Source organism: Cyanistes caeruleus, chromosome 10, assembly GCF_971803275.1.
Source record: "Cyanistes caeruleus chromosome 10, bCyaCae1.hap1.1, whole genome shotgun sequence".
Lineage (NCBI taxonomy): Eukaryota > Metazoa > Chordata > Aves > Passeriformes > Paridae > Cyanistes > Cyanistes caeruleus.
Genome location: NC_141710.1, coordinates 21,025,230 through 21,043,557, shown reverse-complemented (window position 1 = coordinate 21,043,557; position 18,328 = coordinate 21,025,230). Strand labels below are relative to the sequence as shown.

The window sequence follows — 18,328 nt, the reverse complement described above, 5'->3', positions numbered from 1 at the left end:
TCTACTTGGTACCCCACACTGGCTTGAAATGTAGTTTTATATGTCATAATTCTGTACTCACTGTCAGGAAGCAGCTGTTGCTGCTTTTGCTTAGCTTTTTTGCCATGGGATGTAGCTCTTTGCCCTCTCCATCCACCTTTGCTCATTTCAGTGTCTCCAGAAATACTGGCAGCATCCAGGTTCCCTTTTCAGTGGTGTGGCTGAGGAGTGCCTGCTTTGAGCACCAGGAAACAGACAACTCTTGTGTGCTGATGGGCCCTAGTTAAAATGCACAAGCTGGATAGTGTTGAGAGGGGATGGAATACAGAAGCAGAAGGGTTTGTGTTGGAAGAGACCTTAAAGAGCATCTCATTCTACCCTCTGCCATGGGCAGGGACACCTTCAGCTGGACCAGGTTGTTCAGAGCCCCAGCCAACCTGGCCTTGGACACTCTCAGGACTGGGCTGTCCCTGGAGAGTCTCTTAACAGCTGCATTATCAGTCTTAAGTTCTGTGCTGATGCCAATATCTACTGTAGAAAGTGGTTTTTAGAGACTGGAAAAGATGTATTGACTCAGCAATCTAGGCACTGCTACAGCTCAAAGTTAAAATAAATTATTACACTGTTGAATGATTTAATCACTTAATGAATATAACATTTTTGGATAATACTGTTGCTAATATTTTCAGAGTCTCTGTAAGATACTCTTTGTTTGCATTAAATCCTTTCCTGACCTTAAACTGGCCGAGCTCTCTCGAGCCTGAGGCAATGAGAAGGGTGAAACACAGGTCTGGGTGCTGCACTGCCTGCTTGTGGAGGGGCATCTGGGAGTGTAGGGTCTGTGTTTGAGGTCTTCACACATAGGACATGCTGTAATCCTGAAATATCTGCTCAGGGTTTATGCTCTCCATCTTGCTGGCATTTCCTCAATTTGAAGAAATTTAAATTAAATTCATCAGGGTAAGGCATTTTCACTCTACTTTTTCTGCCAGAGAGCAGATGATGATGAAAAGGAGAGATACCCTTACTTTGAAAGGGGCAGGGAACCCCTTCTAGAAGTGTGGGATGAAGGGAATGGGATCACTGCTGCTCCTGGAGCCACTCCAGCCTCCCAGGCTGGGCTCTGCTGCTGCCCCCGCAGTCCCCTGCTGCTGGAGGGAAATTTACTTTTCCCTTTGGCTGTTTGGGTGGCTGCTTCAGGCTGCAAAATCCATTTAGCTGCTGCACATCTGCCAGTGCTCTGCCTGAGAGAGAGGTTATTACATTAAGCTGCAGATCTGAGAGATTGCAGTAATATTTTTGTACTAAAAGATGCCTTGTCCCAAGATGCCCCTGGCGGCAGGGGACCGATGCCCACCATGCATAATTTATGTCCTGCCCCAATTACCTTCCAGCCCAGCTTTTGCAGCCATGCATTGACGGCAAAGCTCCTTATTTTGGAAAGCAGAGTTCCCTGCAGGGCAGGGAATGACCCCAGGAGCAGTGTGAATGCTTTTTTGTCTCTCTCCAAAATTGTAACCTATTTTTGGACCAGTCATTGAGAGGATAACAATTTTATTAGCTGAAATAACCACAAACTGCAGCTACTCACCAAATGGCTGCAGCTTTTGACCTGTATTTTGGCCTCCTTCTCTAGGGGTTGGTGTTTGTGGCCCAGAACAGGCTGTGACCCTCTGTGCCAGCCAGGGTGATGTGGAAACTGCTGCAAGGTACCTGCACAAGAAAACCCACAAACCAAAACAAAAATACCCACCAAACCAAGGCAGAATGCTATTTAAAGGAGAAAGGGATCATTTTAGATAAATTTTAGCTTTTTTCCTCTTGTCTGTTCTCTCCAGATGTTGGCTGTACTTAGGTATTAGTGGGCAGTGGGTACAAAAGTCCTTATATTCCCCAAGGGTCCTTTCTCTTACCTTCATCTTCAAAATATCTCTGATAAATAGAAGACACTGGTGTATTGGAAACAAGAAAACCAAGTCATTTGCCTCAGACTGCACAGACACTGAACCCCAGACCCTGCCTAGGAATCATTTCCCTCTAAACAAAGCTGGGCAGGGAAGGACCAGCAGCTGCCGATGCTGGAGTGCGACCTGCCAAATCCCCTCGCCCTCCCTTCCATGTCATGTCCTGATTTTAATGTCACAGTGGAGCCAGATCATGCACAGGAAGGAAATCTCCAGCTTTCATCACTCATCATCACTGGGCTGTGTGGAATCTCCCAGAGTTATTTTATCAGCCGTGTGCCACTGGGTTTACACTAAAAGAGCCATTCAGGCTCCCCTGGCATGCTGAGGCTGCCCAGGCTGGAGCAGGTCACTCAGACTGGGCAGGATGGAAGCTCTGGCATAGCCCTTGCTTCCTTGATGCCACAACATTCCTGCCCAGGAAAGTCAGCCTTCCTCTACCAAATCCCTGTGGGTTTTAGGCAGGGTCATTCTAAAATAAGCAGGCTTTGCTCTTCTCTGTCAGTCCCAGTGAAATAGAATTTTAGCAATAGGTTTGTGTGTGAACTCTGAGCTTCAGGATGATCTGTTTCAGAGGACCCTAAATCCATCCTGGAATTCAACATCTGGTCTGTCTGGAGGCACAACTGTGTCCTTCATCCCTGCAGGCCACTAGGTAAGATGTCCATCACCACATGGTGCTCACAGCCCTCATCACCTGCCTTGGCCTGTGCAGATACCTCTGGCCAGCAGCATGTAGATAACTTCACCTGTAGCTTGCAAAGCACAGGGTTTAGCAGACACCCCCTGATGTTTAGGCTGTTTTTGGGACTCCAGTTCTGTCCTCAGGCTGGGGCAAAGATTTTGTCAAACTGTACAAGTTGGAAAGTGGGGGGAGGCTTTGGCTGCTTTACAGCCTGAGAAATTCTACAGTGACTCAGAAAAGGAAATTTTCTGCCTGAGGAAACTGGCAAGGTGCTACAAACCATGAAAAGGGACTTGTCACTGTGGTGGTGACGAGAAAGGTGAAAGAGAGATTGATGCAGGAGCTGAAATATTCGTCTGGCATGAGACGTTTGACTCCTCCAAATATTAGATTGCACTCTGAGTGGTACTTTGCAGTTAATGATCTGACCAGAAGCACAGTTTGATGGAATAAATGCATGTAATTACAGACATCTCCTACTTTTCCTTTTGTTTTGGATGACAGCCTGTCCTCACACAATTCTCCAGCATAATTTGCTGTGCACATTAATTAATGCCTGGTATAGAATGGAAAAATGTAGAAGCCTATAATGCAAATCTTCCTCAGAGGTGGAAGGTGGAAGACCTGCTGCCTGCACTACAGGGCAGCTCTTCCATCACCCTGGGCTGTGTGGGGACAGAGAAATCTCATTTTGCAGTCTTTGATTCCAGCAGCAAGGGATGTTTTGGCATTTAGTGCTCAAACAATTTTTAAGAAAGATGAAGAGGATTAGATATTTCAAGATGGAGAGATGCAGATGAGGAGCCTTAAAGGAGAGTGGGGCCTTTTGTGCATTTTGGGCTGCCAGGAGCATCCTGCAGGTCCCCACTCACAGCAAGGAGAGCAGGCACCATGTCCTTCCCTGCCCACAACTCACAAATTGCTGCCACTTGCAGTTCCTTACTAGAAGAAACAGCATGGGAAGAGCTGAAAAGAAAAAAAGAGAAAGAAAGAAAAAGAAAAACCCAGCATGGCCATTAGGATGATCTGCTTAGAGTTAGATAACCAGAAATGAGTTGCTAAGCAATGCTGGGGGAAAATGATTTGGAGAGAACGTCACGGTGTGTGATACCTAAGGAGGGAGAGATGTGTGTGTCTAGCAGAAATCATGCTCAGCTACCGTGGCACAGCAAGCTGGGCACCAGGGCTGTTACAGAGAGGAAATGCAGCATTTTGCTCTATGGGTTATTACTTTTATTATTTACTCTTTTATTGTTGCTTGATGGGTTCTGGAACTTTCAGGGTAAGAGTTTGCAGAGGAGCTCATCTTGAGGATGCATCCTCAGCCTTCTGTCCTTGGATCTGCATGAATGTGTTCACTCCTCAGTTAAACAGATTTCCATCATTTTGAAAAGCCTGTCAAAACCATTTAGCTATGAAAAATCACTAATCATTTCTGATATCTTCAGAGAGAGGGTGTATTTGTAGAACTAATTAGCTCCTGTCAACTTATAATGTGTGCCTTTGCTTTTCTGGTGTAGAAAACCATTCAACCCCAGCCCTGAGTGATGCTGGGCAGCATCAGGGCACTAAAGACTTGGAGGGGAATGAGATCTCTGCTGAGCAGTTCAAGGTTCCCATGCTTGCTCATGGCTGCCCATGCTTGGCAGGGAAACTATTTAAGGATTTTGGTGTTCAGATCTGGCCCTCAGCATAGACCAAGCTGTGAAATAATCAATCAACAATAGCCTCCTCAGTAAAATTGAAACTCCTTTTTCTTCTGCCTTCTATTCACGGTATCTATTTACAAGCCCTTGTCTCTTACCCTGGGCAGAGCTCTGAGTCGTGGCTAATGACTCAGAGCTGTGATATCACCGTGCTTGGCTCTTCTCCTCCATCCGCCGCGTGTCTGCAGCCCGTCCTTGCTGCCTTTTCCTGAGATAAACCCTGCCTGGAGCAGCACAGACTCTGACTCCCTGCAGCACTCTGGGAAAGCCAGCCTGGCCCACGCCACCTCGTATCAAATAATCCATGGCATCAGTTTGGATGGCCCCGAAGAGCAGCTCCCCTGTGAGACCATCCTTCTGTCAGCAGATTTACCAGGGAACAAAGGCAGCTGCATCTGTGTTATCTCCCGGCTGGAATCGCCTCTCCCAGGATTGTACAGAAATGTTTCTTGTTTAGGCAAGAGGAACAGAAAGCACTGTGAGGAGTGTCCTTGTTGATAAGGGATGTGTTGAGCTAAGCAAGCCTGGCGTTCCCACGGGCCGGCTCTGCCATGGAGTGGGTGAAGGTGGCTCTGCCAAGTTTGTGCTGAAGCAGAGCTGGGTGAGCCCAGACTGGGGCTCATCCATGGCAGCTCGTTAAAGGATGATCCAGCTGTGTGAGCAGGGATTTAGCATCGCTGAAAGTTCCATGGTCAAGCATCAGTGGCAGGTGGGAGTGGGATGTGCTCTGTAACCCTGGCACACTAAATTTGGGGTGGCTAAAGTGGAAAAGGTTTGGGATGGCTGTAGAGAAATCTGCTCCTGCTGTGTTTTCTGTGTGGAGAAGCTGGTGGGCTCCACCTGGTTTTAGAGGGGAGGTCATGGTAAGGTAAGAAGGGAGTGCCCAGGGAGACCCCAGGTCCTTGGGGACCCCCAAAGGGTCACAATTATTTGCTGGCACCAAACCAGGAACTGGTTGTTAGGACTTATTAGGAACAAGACACCTTAGAAAGAGGCAGAGCGAGCTCCAAAACCTTGGAGATGGATTTTCCCATCTCTTGTTGCACCTGTGCCTTTTGCAGTGTCCCCTTGTGTGGCAGGGATGTTGAGTGCCCACGAGCTGGTGGCATAGCAGAGCCTGGCACTCAGCACTTTGACAGAGCACAGACTTCAGTGTGTTTTTCCCAGCCTGGTGTGATTTTCCTTTTATTTTTTGCTATAAAACAGCAGTGATCTGGATCCTCCTGAGCTGTGACACACCCTGTGCAGATCAGTTAATCTCTGCCTGCTTTGCTTTTTGCTGGGTGTTACAGCCTTTTGAGGGCTTTGGGAGAATTAACGACTGTAAACAGCTTTGATGAGTGTTACAATTAAAGACAAATTGCAAGTTCAAGGAATTACAAGCAGCCAGCTTGGGAAGGTATTGCAGGTTGGTGGTGGTTGTCCCTCAGATGCTGGAGATCAGAGAGATGAGTCTGTCAATGCCTTTGGCAGGATCTGGGCTCTGGGTGTCAGGGGGTTGTCCCCTGTGTCCTGGGAAGGGACAGTGCCATGCCCACAGCACGACAGCAGAAGGGATATTGCTCAAAACTAACCCCCACCTGACAATTACACTTATTTTTAGCTTTCTATGAAATTTCTCTGGTCAGAAGATCACAGGTCACCATCACTGCTTGCTTTCAAGACAGTAAGGGCAAGAAAATTCTAATGAACTCTTCATTCCTCAAGTGTTTACTTCTATTTTAGACACTTAAGTAAGACTCAGACTGCAATTAGCCAGCCCAGTCTTTCCCATGCCCTGACCCTGGGTTTAGACAAAGGCCACAGTGCTGTCTCATTAAAGATCCACAGAGACATTTCTTTTCATAAGGAAGTTTAAGAACATACTAGTTCATTTAACAAATGTGCTTTTACACTGACCTTCCTGTAATTTGCATTCAGACTATCCTATAAAATGCCAAAAAGGTTCTTAATGGCAATAATAAAGAGATCATAAACTAGGAGGAGCCAGAGATACTGGCCATCTCTTCCCCAAGACTGTTGTTTAATCTGTAGTGTGTATGTTTGTGTTGGATTGTGGTTGTGTATTTGCTGCCTTGTGTAAAGGGGCTTTTTCCCTTCTGCTGCTGCCGTTTTTCCCCCTCAGAATGAAATTCTGGTAAGTTCTCCCCTCTGCCCCCCACTTCCATCTCCATATTTTAGACAAACTGGAGGCAAGAATTTATGTTGTTATGAAGATTTCTTTAATGGGGTGAAACTTCTCATTTCCATCCTGAATAATTTATGGCCAGCTCATTCCCACTAGTTCTAACTAGGGGTTGTTAGCCTAATTATTTTCTTTTCCTGCTGATACTTCTTATTTACGTATAAACAGTGGTTGTATCCTCTCTCAACCTGCTTTTTTTCTTTCAGCTAAGTAAGCCAAAATTCTCATGAAGTTGCGCTCTCTTATTTCAGGTAAAAAAATTATTAAATCCATTAATGAAGACCCAGTTGGGATCCTGATCACCTGTCCCAGTTTATCTTTGCTCAGCAGGTGAAATGCTGCTCTGAGGAGCTGCTGAGCAAACCTCCACTGATTTGAACATGATCACGACCTCCCTTGCCTAATTCAAGTGTTTGTAAAGTCATATAGACGAGCTTGATAAGTAATCTGATTTTTAAGTAGGGGTTATTTATGTATAGCCACAGAAAAGAAGGTTTGACTGCTTAATTGAGCAACTGGTCTAGTGGAAATTGCCCCTGCCAGTGGCAGGGGGGTGGAATCGGATGATCTTTAAGGTCCCTTCCAACCCAAAGCTTTTGATGGTTCTGTGATTATCTGCAGAGCAGTTGCAGGGAAGATTCATCTACATTGCTGGTGTCCAAGTCTGACATTCAAAGGTTAGAGGTCTTTCAGGTGGCATTTCTGCTTAATTGTCACTGATTAAACTAATTTACAGCAAACTGTATGAAATTTGAGTGAATTTTCTGAGAGCTACTTCTCCAGTGCCCTTCTCAGAAGGCAATTCCACCTGAAAAAATAAGGTTTTTCCTTGGCTGCCTCATCAAACCCCTTTACCAAACCTTCTCACCTGTGTTATGAGGTGTCCATGTTGCAAAGTTTAGGGTTTTCACATCTTTTCCTGGGGCTTAGAGCAGAGTGCTGTTAGCAGGAGGAGCAAGACTGTGCACAGGAACCACATCCATTGCTGGATTGCCCTGTTTTCTCTCCTGGATTATCTGTATTTCATATTTGAAGGCTATAAATGAATCATTTCAGTAAAGAGAATGCAGCTAACACTCAGGGAGAGCACGTATTTGGCACCCATCTCCAATGTGTGAGATCTGTGCCAAATCTGCTGCTCTCTTTTGAGGCACAAGACAGCGTCCCCAGTTTTGTAGCAGGCAGCAGCACCCACTGAGCACTTCAGAAATCTGATCTATTTTCTTCTGGAAATGTGATGGAGTGTTTGAACTACACGACTGAGAATGGTTTTGAAAAATGGTGCTTGGCAGCTTTGTTTGCTTTCTGAAATCTTTTGAAAACACCAGTTTTAGGAAAACTAACCGCAACCCTAACAGAAGGATTAATTCATCTGTTTCCTTAAGGAAAAATAATTACTACAGATCATTCAAAGCTCCCAAGGAGTCCGCAGAGAAGTCTTCCCCAGAGCTGTTGTCTGTGACAGCCGGTCTGGCTGTGATGCTGTAAAATCAATCATCCCTCTTGGCCGGGGCAGCGAGCAGGAGGAGACACCTCTGTGCTGGCACCTGGAGACTCAAAGCTGCTGCTGAGACTTTCCTTTAGCTGAATGTGTTGAGAGATGCAGCATCTGCCATGGTTGGTGCTGATGAAGAGATATGAGGGAGATGGTTTTAATTTAAGCTATTGCAGTTCTTCATTCCCAGGGATGCACAGTGCCCCAGAGGGAAGCTCAGCTCAGCGCTGGGAGAGTGTGGGTGCACAGGCAGGGTGGGAAATGAAGCATTTTACATCAAAGTGAAACCACTGGGAAAACTGAACCAGTGCTGGCAAAGGGCAGCAGGGGAAGAATGTGGAGAAAAGCCTTGCAGGAAAGCTGTGAGCACATGAGGGGGATGGAGCTGGGGTTTCAGAGAGCTCAGAGACATCCCAGAGCTCTGCAGGGGGAGTGGGATGGTGGATCATCCGTGACGGCTGCTGGCAGGGAGGAACCTGGTGGGACTTTAATAGCTATCAGCATGCTGCTGTAAAATATTAGTTCTCCTGGGAGGAGAGCCCCAGGCGAGTGGTAGAAATAGGAAGAAAAATAGGAAGAAAAAAGGAAAGCGATGGGGAGGCAGCGGAGCTGGGCTGGGTGGCTGAGCATCAGAGCGCTCAGCTCACCTCTACCTGCTCTGCTCCAGGGCAGGTGGGATGGATCCTTGGCAAGGACTGCCTGTCTTGAGTTGCTTTCCCACTGAACAAGACATTTTTCATTTCACATTTCCACAGGAAAATGTCAATTCCAGAGGAAAAAAAAAAAAAAAAGAGTGATTGTTGTTTTTATTGTTATCTGCTGTCAGTTCTTCCTTCAGGCTCTCACTTTTCTCACTGCAAGCTCTCCAGGCAGGGATTTATTCACCACTTCCAAATGACCGGCACGAAGGTACCGTGCCAGCAGAAAGAAATATCCATACTGATAGGAGTTAATATCTTACTTAGATATTTTCCTTTTGGAATGAAATGGAAAAACTGGACAACCAAAATTCAAATTGTTTTTGTATTCTTTTGAAACCTCTTTTTAATTGGTTGTATTCAAATTTTTTTTGGACAGAAGTGTATTTTTTCTATCAAAAATCTATAAGCAAGGATTTTTCTCCAGGCGTGTCTTGTCATGTGAATTTTATCAGCTCTCCAGACAAATGAAAAGGTCAGGTAAGTGACAGTGGAGGTGGGAGTGACTCTTTTGTTCAAGAAGATCTTGTCTTTACAGCTTTGAAGATAATTCTGGCTTTGAAGAAGACCTCACACATTTCTTTTTCCTAATTCTCAGCCTCTGGCTTCTGGCTTGTCAAGAGATTCTGGACATTGAAGATGCTTGGCCTCTAAACCTCAAGGAAAATCAACGTGCCTGCATCCAGGAGAAAGGAGATTTCAGCTCCTCTTTAGGTACTTGTGAAACCATCATGTCACTCCTCCGAGTTTTCATTCAGAGCCCTTGAAAATCAATTGTTCCATGAGCAGCCAAGCTGGCAGCTTGTGCTCTGCCTGGTTCCATGGGCCCTCTGCCCTGCCCTGCCAGCTCTCCTTGCCCAGGTCCCCATGGGTCCCCAGTGCCATCAAGGATCTCAGGCAGGAGCTGCTCTTGCCTCTCTCCATTTCCCTGCCTGTTCCCTCACCTTCTTGAAACCTGAGCAAATGCAGCACTCTGAGAGCATCACTGCCATGTGCCAAATGTGGAACAAATGGGTTCAAAACCTGCCAGAAGTGTGGTGGGAGGGGGGCAGGCCAGGCAGGGGAGTACACCACAGGATCTTTGTGACAGTCAATGTGGACAGACACTGCTTCCCTTCATTTGCAGAGCACAGCACAGCCATTCCAGAGCACAGACTGCCCCCTCTGAGACCCCCCAGTGCATCCCTGTCCCCACCCTGCTCCCCAAGGGCTTGGGGTCACCTTTGTAGTGGGTTTGTTCAGTGATTAGCAGGGAATCAGGGGGTTATGCTGTTTGTGCTGGTTTCTGCTGTTTTACGGGGGAAGAAGGTTTAATTGTGCAGGTGATGGACTGAGGTGATAAGTGCTGACTTCAAAAGCTGCTCACACTCTGGTGGTGGTGAGTTATTCCTGCAGGATCCACCTCCATGGCGTGGCTGTTTAACTAGAGCTGGATGATGGTGTTGGAAGCCTGCCCATCACATCCACTGGGCTCTCTGGTAATGACCCCACTGCTCTCTGACACGGTGACTGTGAGGGGTCTGAACCAAAGCCGTGGGCCTGGTCCTCCTGGGCATTTTGGAATCAAAGCACAGCTGGGACCTGAGCAGAAAGGCCAACCATATGCCAGCTTTGGGCAGAGCAGGGAGATGTATGGACATGTACAGCCAGCTGTGTTCAGTGGCTCTCACCAGTCCCTGAGCAGACCTTGGAGGAGCAGGACTGTTCCTCATTTGTTGAAATGCAGCCCTCAGCATGATGAGTGATTTCTTGGCAGGATATCAAATATTGCTGAGGCCACGGAAATCAAACTCTTCCACTAGTAAGGAGACTTAAAAGTTTCAGGACATCCATCCCACCCCTGCTCCCTCTGTCCAACATTGGCAGATCTTGGTGGTCCTTCTACCTCCAAAAACCTTGCTCAGATGCTGCAGTGACGGTGACAGTGTCCCAGCTGTGCCTGTCCTCGAATGGACCTTGGTTGGACCTGCAGGAACCTGAACAGGTCCCAAGGACCGATGCTGCTCGTTGCATCCAGGGCTGTTGAGCATCCCACAGGAGGGTGTTGGGATGTGGATAAGCCACAGACTGCTTTGCCCAATGCACTTCCTTCTCCATTCCTGTCTCTGTGAGCAGCAGAGCCTGTGGCATCCTCTCCTTCACCACTCTGAGCTGCAGATTCACTGTTCACATGGAATCAGAGAATGGTTTGGGTTTGAAGAGACTTTAAAGCTCATCCAGTTCCAACCCCCTTCCATGAGCAGGGACACATTCCACTGTCCCAGGTTTCTCCAAGCCACATCCATCTCAGCCTTGGACACTTCCAGGGATCCAGGGACAGCCACAGCTTCTCTGGGCAGCCTGTGCCAGGCCCTCACCACCCTCAGCAGGAAGAATTTCTTCCCAATATCTAATCTAAATCTACCCTCCTCCAGCTTATAGCCTTTCTGCTTTGTCATCACTTAGAGTCTGCAAATGGAAATTAAAAAGCCTCTGAAAGAATCTGTAAGTAATTTCTAATGATCCTTCCCAGGACATTTTATGAAATGAAGGACCGCTGTGCTCTGTCTGCAGTTAACCAAGGTCCTCTGGAACCAGGAGAATATTTTAAGAACAATGTTACTTTGCAGCAGCTCATAGCTAATGAATTCCCAATTCATATTTCACAGTAGGTTTAGAAGAAAAGAAAAATCCATTTTCCTCACAGCTGTAATGTATTTTCTAGTCACTCATGGAACAGATTGTGCTCAGACCTGCAGCAGTGTAACAAAAGCACAACTAGAGTTTGGCTACTTCGTGTCCAGGGTCCCTCATCCACTCCATGCTCTAATTGGATTAAAAGTGTGTATTTCAGAGGCTGCCAGAGGCTCCATTTTCATATCACTTTGTTGGGTGCGCTCCCCATTTCCTTTTATTCTGTTTTTGCTAAGTGCCTGCAAAACAAATTACAGCAAATATTCCCTCATCAGGGCAATGCTTCTTCATTCACAGTGCATTTTAGTTTGTACATGTTGATGCATCCATCTAAATTGTGCTGGCGGAGACCTTGAAGGGAGTCACTAGGAAATTTCATCTGTTTGGTGATCAGCTTTCTTTCATTTGCCCTGGTTCTTCTGATTCAGGATCAAAGGAGAGAGGTATGAGAGTAAAATCATGGAATCCCAGAAGGGTTTGGGTAGGAAGAGACCTTAAAGATCATCTTGTTCCACCCTGCTGCCATGGGCAGGGACAGCTTTCACTATCCCAGATTGCTCAGAGCCCCATCCAACCTGGCCTTGGACACTTCCAGGGATCTGGGGCTGTGAACAAACAGCAGGGATGCAAAAACTGCCTCAGTAGGTGATGAAGCATCTTCTGGCATCTGTGCTCCCCTTTGGGCAGCAGCTGGCACAGAATGTCAGCAGGTCTGTGCTGGAGAGGTGGCAAACAGAACTGGTGTGACCTGATTGGGGCTTTTTCAAGGCATTTAGGCTGCCAGACAGGACAACAAAAACCCCATGCATTATTTTGACTGGGTATTTGAGTCTAGCAGATGGCCAGGATGTAGCTGGAGTCAGAGCAGCCTCTCTGGGTCACATTTCTTTCCTTTCCTCCTCTTTTTTCCCAGGAGTCACCTTCAGTCTTATGTCTGCCAGGTCCTCAGAATTTTAGGAAAAATACCCATTTCCAGTCAGTGAGATAAACTGCTAATGGAAACAGATATGGGAGAAAATCTTCCAGACCTAGCAAACATTTTACCCAATGGTGGGTTTCTAAAGAATATTTTTATTTTGGCTAATCAACCAAGAACTAGTCTGGCAACAATTACCCCCAACTCTTCTTCCTGGAGATCCACTGTTTGCTCCTGGGATGTGCTAGTGTGCACTTTCACATAAATGTAATAATTTTGGGCAGCTGCCTCAGCAAGTGATTGGGAGCATTCCATCAGCTTATTCTCAGTGAACATTTTTCTCAGATCTAGACTACAAATTTCTGACTTCACTTGGGATCTGTATTTCCTATACCTCATCTCTTCCAGATGATTCCATGTTTTCAAAGGCTTGGCATGAGGCAGTTGTGGTTTTGCCAGGGTTGTCACAGCCAACAGACCCACATCCCATGATGTTGATGCTGATTTGCATCCCAGCTCTGCTTCTCACTTGCCTGTTTGGTGGCTATTTTGCATCTGCAGAGAATCAAAGCATGGTCACATTGATAGTAGGGTCTTTAAGCATTTTAGCTTCAATTTTTGGCCTTCAGGGTACTGTAAATAGTACCTCAATGGTGACATTAATGCACTGCCTTAGAAGTAAGAGCAAAGGAGGAATCTGAAAGTACAAGTGGATGTAGATGTGCAAGAGCATGCCAACATGTTGATTCTTGAAGTTCATTGAGAAAAATACCCAGGGAAATGTAAAATTTGTAAGATTGGCTATAGATAATGAATGCAGCTGAATTGTGCACCAGCTGGGCAAGCAGCTCTTTTCCATAATCCTGAATTCACCTTAGAACTTTTAATTACTCAACTCAAATTTCCAATTATTTTCAAGACTGTGTGACAGAACATAATCCCTGGCCTAATGTCAGCACTGATTCTGACTCATATCTTCCCTCTCATCTTTGAGTAACAGTGCTGGATGTAGCCACCCTGGAAGACTCATTTTTTGAGCTCGTATCTCTAAGATCTGTTTGTAAAACTATCTTAAAAGGGCTGGCACAGGAGTGCCATTTGTTTTAAAGGGAATTGGGTATCCCAGCTGCTCCTGGGGCTTAGCAAAGCTCAGGACAGCACACATAAACACTCTTATAATCATAATGGTTTTTACTTGGCTGTGTGCAATACAAAACACCCAGAGGAATCAGGCAAGCAACAGCAGCAGCAGCTTCTTGACCTGCAAGCAAAAACCTCCCCAGAGGTTTTGTGTACAGCAGCACAATGCCCTTTCTGCAATCCCACCCTGGCAAAGAGCATCAGAGCTGGGGCAGAGAGCCATCCCTCCAATGGCACTGACAGACAAGACCCCCAAAATATACTGGAACAAATGCCCAGGGTTTTGCCTGGTTTCTGATTTAATGGGCTTTTATTTTTATTTTTTTTTATTACTGGGTTGATTTAGGAAACAGGCTCCCTGATAAAGGTGAGCAGGAAAGTCACAGCTTTATGTCACAATCTCTGCAGTTTGTTCTCCCAACAGATAATTCTGCACCTGCAAAAACATTGGTTGCTTCATGCCTCTTTATTGTGTTTGGGGGGAGAGGAAAAGAGCCCTCCTGAGCTTTCCAGGGCGGATTTGAAGGTCAGAAGTCACAGAGAATAAGCAGATTTCCTCTCCCTGCTAACCTCCAAGGGCCACCCAGCTCATCCCAGTCCCTGGTGCTCAGGGTTGACACCAAATACTCAGTTACACTTCTGTGGTTGCAGTGTGTAATTATGGAGATTATCCTAATGGAGTTTGGAACTTGAGTACTCAGAGCCAGCTCAGATGGGGGGCAGCACTGCCAGCACCTGCTGCTGTGATCCCTGTCCCCTGGGAGGCACTTTCCCTGGGAATTACACATATTTATAGAGAGACAGACAATTTATCCTTTGGGCTTCAAGCTCAAAGTTCAGCTGTCCCTTGCTGCCCACCCACGGGCTCTGCAAGTTATTCCTGCCAGCCCCACACTGTGCCCCATTGCAGGGACCATGGGGAGGATCTTTATCCCCCAGGGGTCTCAGCATTGCAGGCTGGGGCAGGAGGAAGAGCCTTGGAGCAGCTGCTGGGGGAGAAGCACAGAGGCTTTGCAGCTCCCAGCCTGTTGTGACAGCAAAACCACCCCTGTCTCAGGACCCTTATCTGCCAACAGTGTAAATAATTCCTAAATGAGCTGGAAGGATGAAGACTGATGAACTCAGTTTTGCTGGAAAATGTTATCAGGTTGGGAACAGGGATGGCTGAACACTCCCTTATCTGTCCTGGATGAGAGGTGGGGGATAACTGGGGTCTCCCCAGCCCAACTGAGTGGCAGCACAGCTCCCAGAAGCATTTTACTCTTCTGTATCAAACTGAAGAGTTTTAGCTATTTGCTTTCATTTCTGCTGTTTGTGCACTTTGCTGTGTTTGTTATTCAGTGCCTTCTGTCCTCTCCCTGTCCCCTGTGCCAGCGATTAAGAAGATGCTGATGCTGTTGTGGGCTTTGGCACCTGGAGGTTGGGCTCAGAGGATCCTGTTGGTGTGCAGGGAACACCAGTGTGGTGACTGAGCCACAGGAAAAATTCCTGTTGTCCCATGTTCCCATTTAAAATCCCTACTAAACCCCCAACCTGACAGCAAAAGCCATGTAACAAATGTCAGGCTTAAATCATGATTTAATGCTTGCTGGGATGGGGTATTTGAACTGCCTTGATATGTTAAGCTATATAAATGTTAAAAAAGAAATTTGTTAATTATCTATTAAAGCATTTCTCTCTTAATTTTCCATTTAAATCCAGAATGGATGGACAGCAATGGAAAATCTTTCCTGGCTGTTAGCTCCTTAGTGCTTTGTGCATTTATTTATGCCCACACCAAAGGGATCCAGGTAGAAAATGCTGCTCATGGCAGTTTTCAGGCTCAGAGTGGTCACAGAAACCCTCCTTGGAATCAATCTTTCAATCTCCTCCATGAAGACTTCATGGGATCCAACTGCATCCAATTTGGGGCACATTACAGCCACTGTCCCAGTTATCCCAGGCCACTCCTCCCACCCAGCATTGCTCCAGCATGAGTTTGGGCTCAAATAGCAGCCAGGGTGCCAAGGCAAGCCTGAAAGGAGCTCCATGCCAGCAGCCTGCCAGAAATGCACCCCCCACGGGAATTTAATTATTCCTGTGTCCGCAGGGCAGCAGTCGGAGGCAGCAGGATGGGCCGGGTGGATTTAGCTGCTGCAAGAGGATGGTGCTGACATGAATCCCTGCCAAAGCCCCACCAGGACTCCTGAGGCAGCCCCAGAGCCCTCCAATACATAAAATAAATAAAATAGATACCTATGTAGAGTGTATGTAAATATTATACTCACATGTGTACAAAATGAGGAGGTAACTTGATAACTTCTGATCTGCCCAATAAGGACCCTTTGCTTTGTTTTTGCCTGTAAAAAGCAACAATTGTTCCTTATTTTTGTCTATATTTGGTGTAATCAGATCCTTCCACCACTGAAGCTCATTTCCTGCTGCTGGGTACATCCAAGCTATTATTGAGTATTTATTTTTCCACGGGCCTCTCTGTTTCTAATTACTTTGTGCTGATATTATGTGACAATGTTGAGTCTGCACCTCCTTTAATACCTGCCACATGCTGAGTATATTGTAAACAACACATTTTTCAGCTATTTCCTGCTATTATTTACCTCTTTATTTCTGATCTTACTATTTCTGGATATTTAATAAAGCTGTTTTCTGGTGGGGTTATTGGCCAGGAGGACAAGCAGACAGAAAGTGTACAGATACATTGGAAGAAACTTTACTAGCGATGCTTAAAACTGGTAAAATCTTGTGGGGTTTGTTGCTCTTTTTTTAATGGAAGACAGAGTTTTGCTGCAGCAAAAGTGATAAAAGACTGCTGGTGCAGAAAAATAGTATCTCTGTATGCTCACACATAAATAGCCTGTGTGGTGCTGCTACTGCTGCTCTGGCAACAGCCACTTGTGCTTAAAATCTGTTTCTTCTTCTTATTTGACAGACATCAGAATTTTACACGTGTGGGATGTCTCTCATAAACTGATTTTGTTTGGAAGACAGCAAACATTTTTTGAGAGATGAAGGGGAAAACTATTGAAAAAGGGGAGAACATATTTGATATTTTATTTGTATGTATTTATAAAATATATTTATGTAAGAATTTTGCTCTGTGAAAGCCTTGTAAGAGTTATGGTGCCATTGCTTCCCTGAGCTGGCAGGTGCTGGCCCTGGCCCACCTGCTGTGCTACCAGTAAAATTGGTGCTTTGCTTTTTGGAGGATTATTCCTCTTCCCAAATTAAACCTCTGGTCTGATGGACCAGGGCTCTCAGCTGGGTGGAGGCAAAGCGCTGCTCCTGGAGCACTCACTCACTCCTGCTGGATTTTGTACTTTCCCCTTCTGGAAATCCTAAATCAGCCTGAGCATCATCTGAGGCTGGGGTGTTTCTGTGGCTGCCAAGCTTGGCAGCAGCTGCTGTCACCTGTGCAGTCTCCATGCTGGGGGTGCATTATTGTCCCCAGCATCTTCATCCCATGGCTGCCACAGGAGCACATCCCTGCAGCTCTGAGGAGAGCCTGGCCCTCCAATGAGCAGGGCTTTTCTGGGCTCCTGTCCAGCACTAAACATGGAAAATTCCAACAGTCAGCCCTGTGTGTGATCAAGCTGTTTGGGATCTCTGAACTTTCAAAATAAACATGAACAAAACTGGTGATTTCCAACAGCAGATTCTGTTGAAAAGAAAATTGGCAAAGCAGCTACCTGAGTTATTGCCCACCTAAAATGAGAAACACTGACCTCTGGCTTTTAAAAAAGCCTTGCTTCAACTCTAATCTGGGTAATTTGTATAAATTTACATTTGAACAATAACAAGCTCTCTTTCCTGCCTGCCACCTGCATCACACCTGGCCACTTCAGCTGCAAAAACACATGAAATTATGGAAGAATCACCATTTTTCTGAAGCGTTGCCTGGCGTGTCTCACCTGTAGACTCCAGCTAGTTTTCCCCATTAAACATTTAACAGTCATATTGTAAAAGCTCCATTTACATTTAAAATCCCCTTTTGTGGTTTCTATGCCTAACATATACATGCACCATGACCTGATAAGAGTTCTACCTGCAGAAGAGCTGTAAGGGCATCCACACTCAGGACAGGAAGCTGTGGGTGTGCCCAGTGGAGCTTGGGCAGCAACAGGGACAAAACAAAAATGCCTGGCTGGATCTAAAGGAAAATTTTACCAAATTTATTAAGTACTCTAGATCCAGAGTTATCAGAATTTTGCTTTTTCAAAGTTTAACAATATTTTCAAGCATTGGGAAAAGGAATTCCAGGAAACTCAGGGAGTAATACAAACCTACAGGAGCACTTTGGCAGTTTTCCTCCAAACCCAGCTCTGAAATAAATTGCTTTTTCTTGCAATCCCAGGCCTTGTTTTCCTCTGACTGGTGACAATCTGTGTCTGTTAGGCTGCACAACCACACACGTGGCTGCCAGCCTGCTTTGAAAGAGAGGATAACAAGGCAGCGTGATCCCATTAGCTCTGATTTTTGTTGGTATTTGTTCCATTTAATCACAACAGGTTTGTTGTGTCAGTGTGGTGTAAAGGATGTGTTGTCACATAAAAGCACAGCTCTGAAACACCAGGTGGGGCTGGGTTTTGAAATGGAGCTGTTAAGTCAGGCCCTTTGCTTAACTTCATGTAGCAAAGGAAAACGGGTTAGTTTTAGAAATACTTGCGGCTTTACCATGAAAAACGTGGCTTGCTCAACACAGCATTGATTACTGGTACTGTAAACGTTTTTAAACAGCATTAGTGATCTCTGGGATTTTCAGAAAAAGAAGAAAACTACCCCTAACTGTTGCTTCACCACTGCCTGGTTTTCCTCCAATGGGAAATTCCAAGGCAGCACTACCCAGTGCCCCAGACTGGGGCAGGACTTGTGCTGCTTTATTTTCACTGA

General features: G+C 46.0%; 1 long non-coding RNA gene across 1 annotated transcript; it reads left to right on the top strand.

The window, feature by feature from the left end:
• Positions 1–4,879: 4,879 nt before the first annotated feature.
• LOC111933327 (uncharacterized) lies at positions 4,880–17,786 on the top strand. Its single transcript, XR_002866638.2, has 3 exons — positions 4,880–5,043; positions 9,311–9,426; positions 15,531–17,786. It is a non-coding gene; the product is annotated as an uncharacterized LOC111933327 (long non-coding RNA).
• The last annotated feature ends 542 nt before the right edge of the window (positions 17,787–18,328 follow it).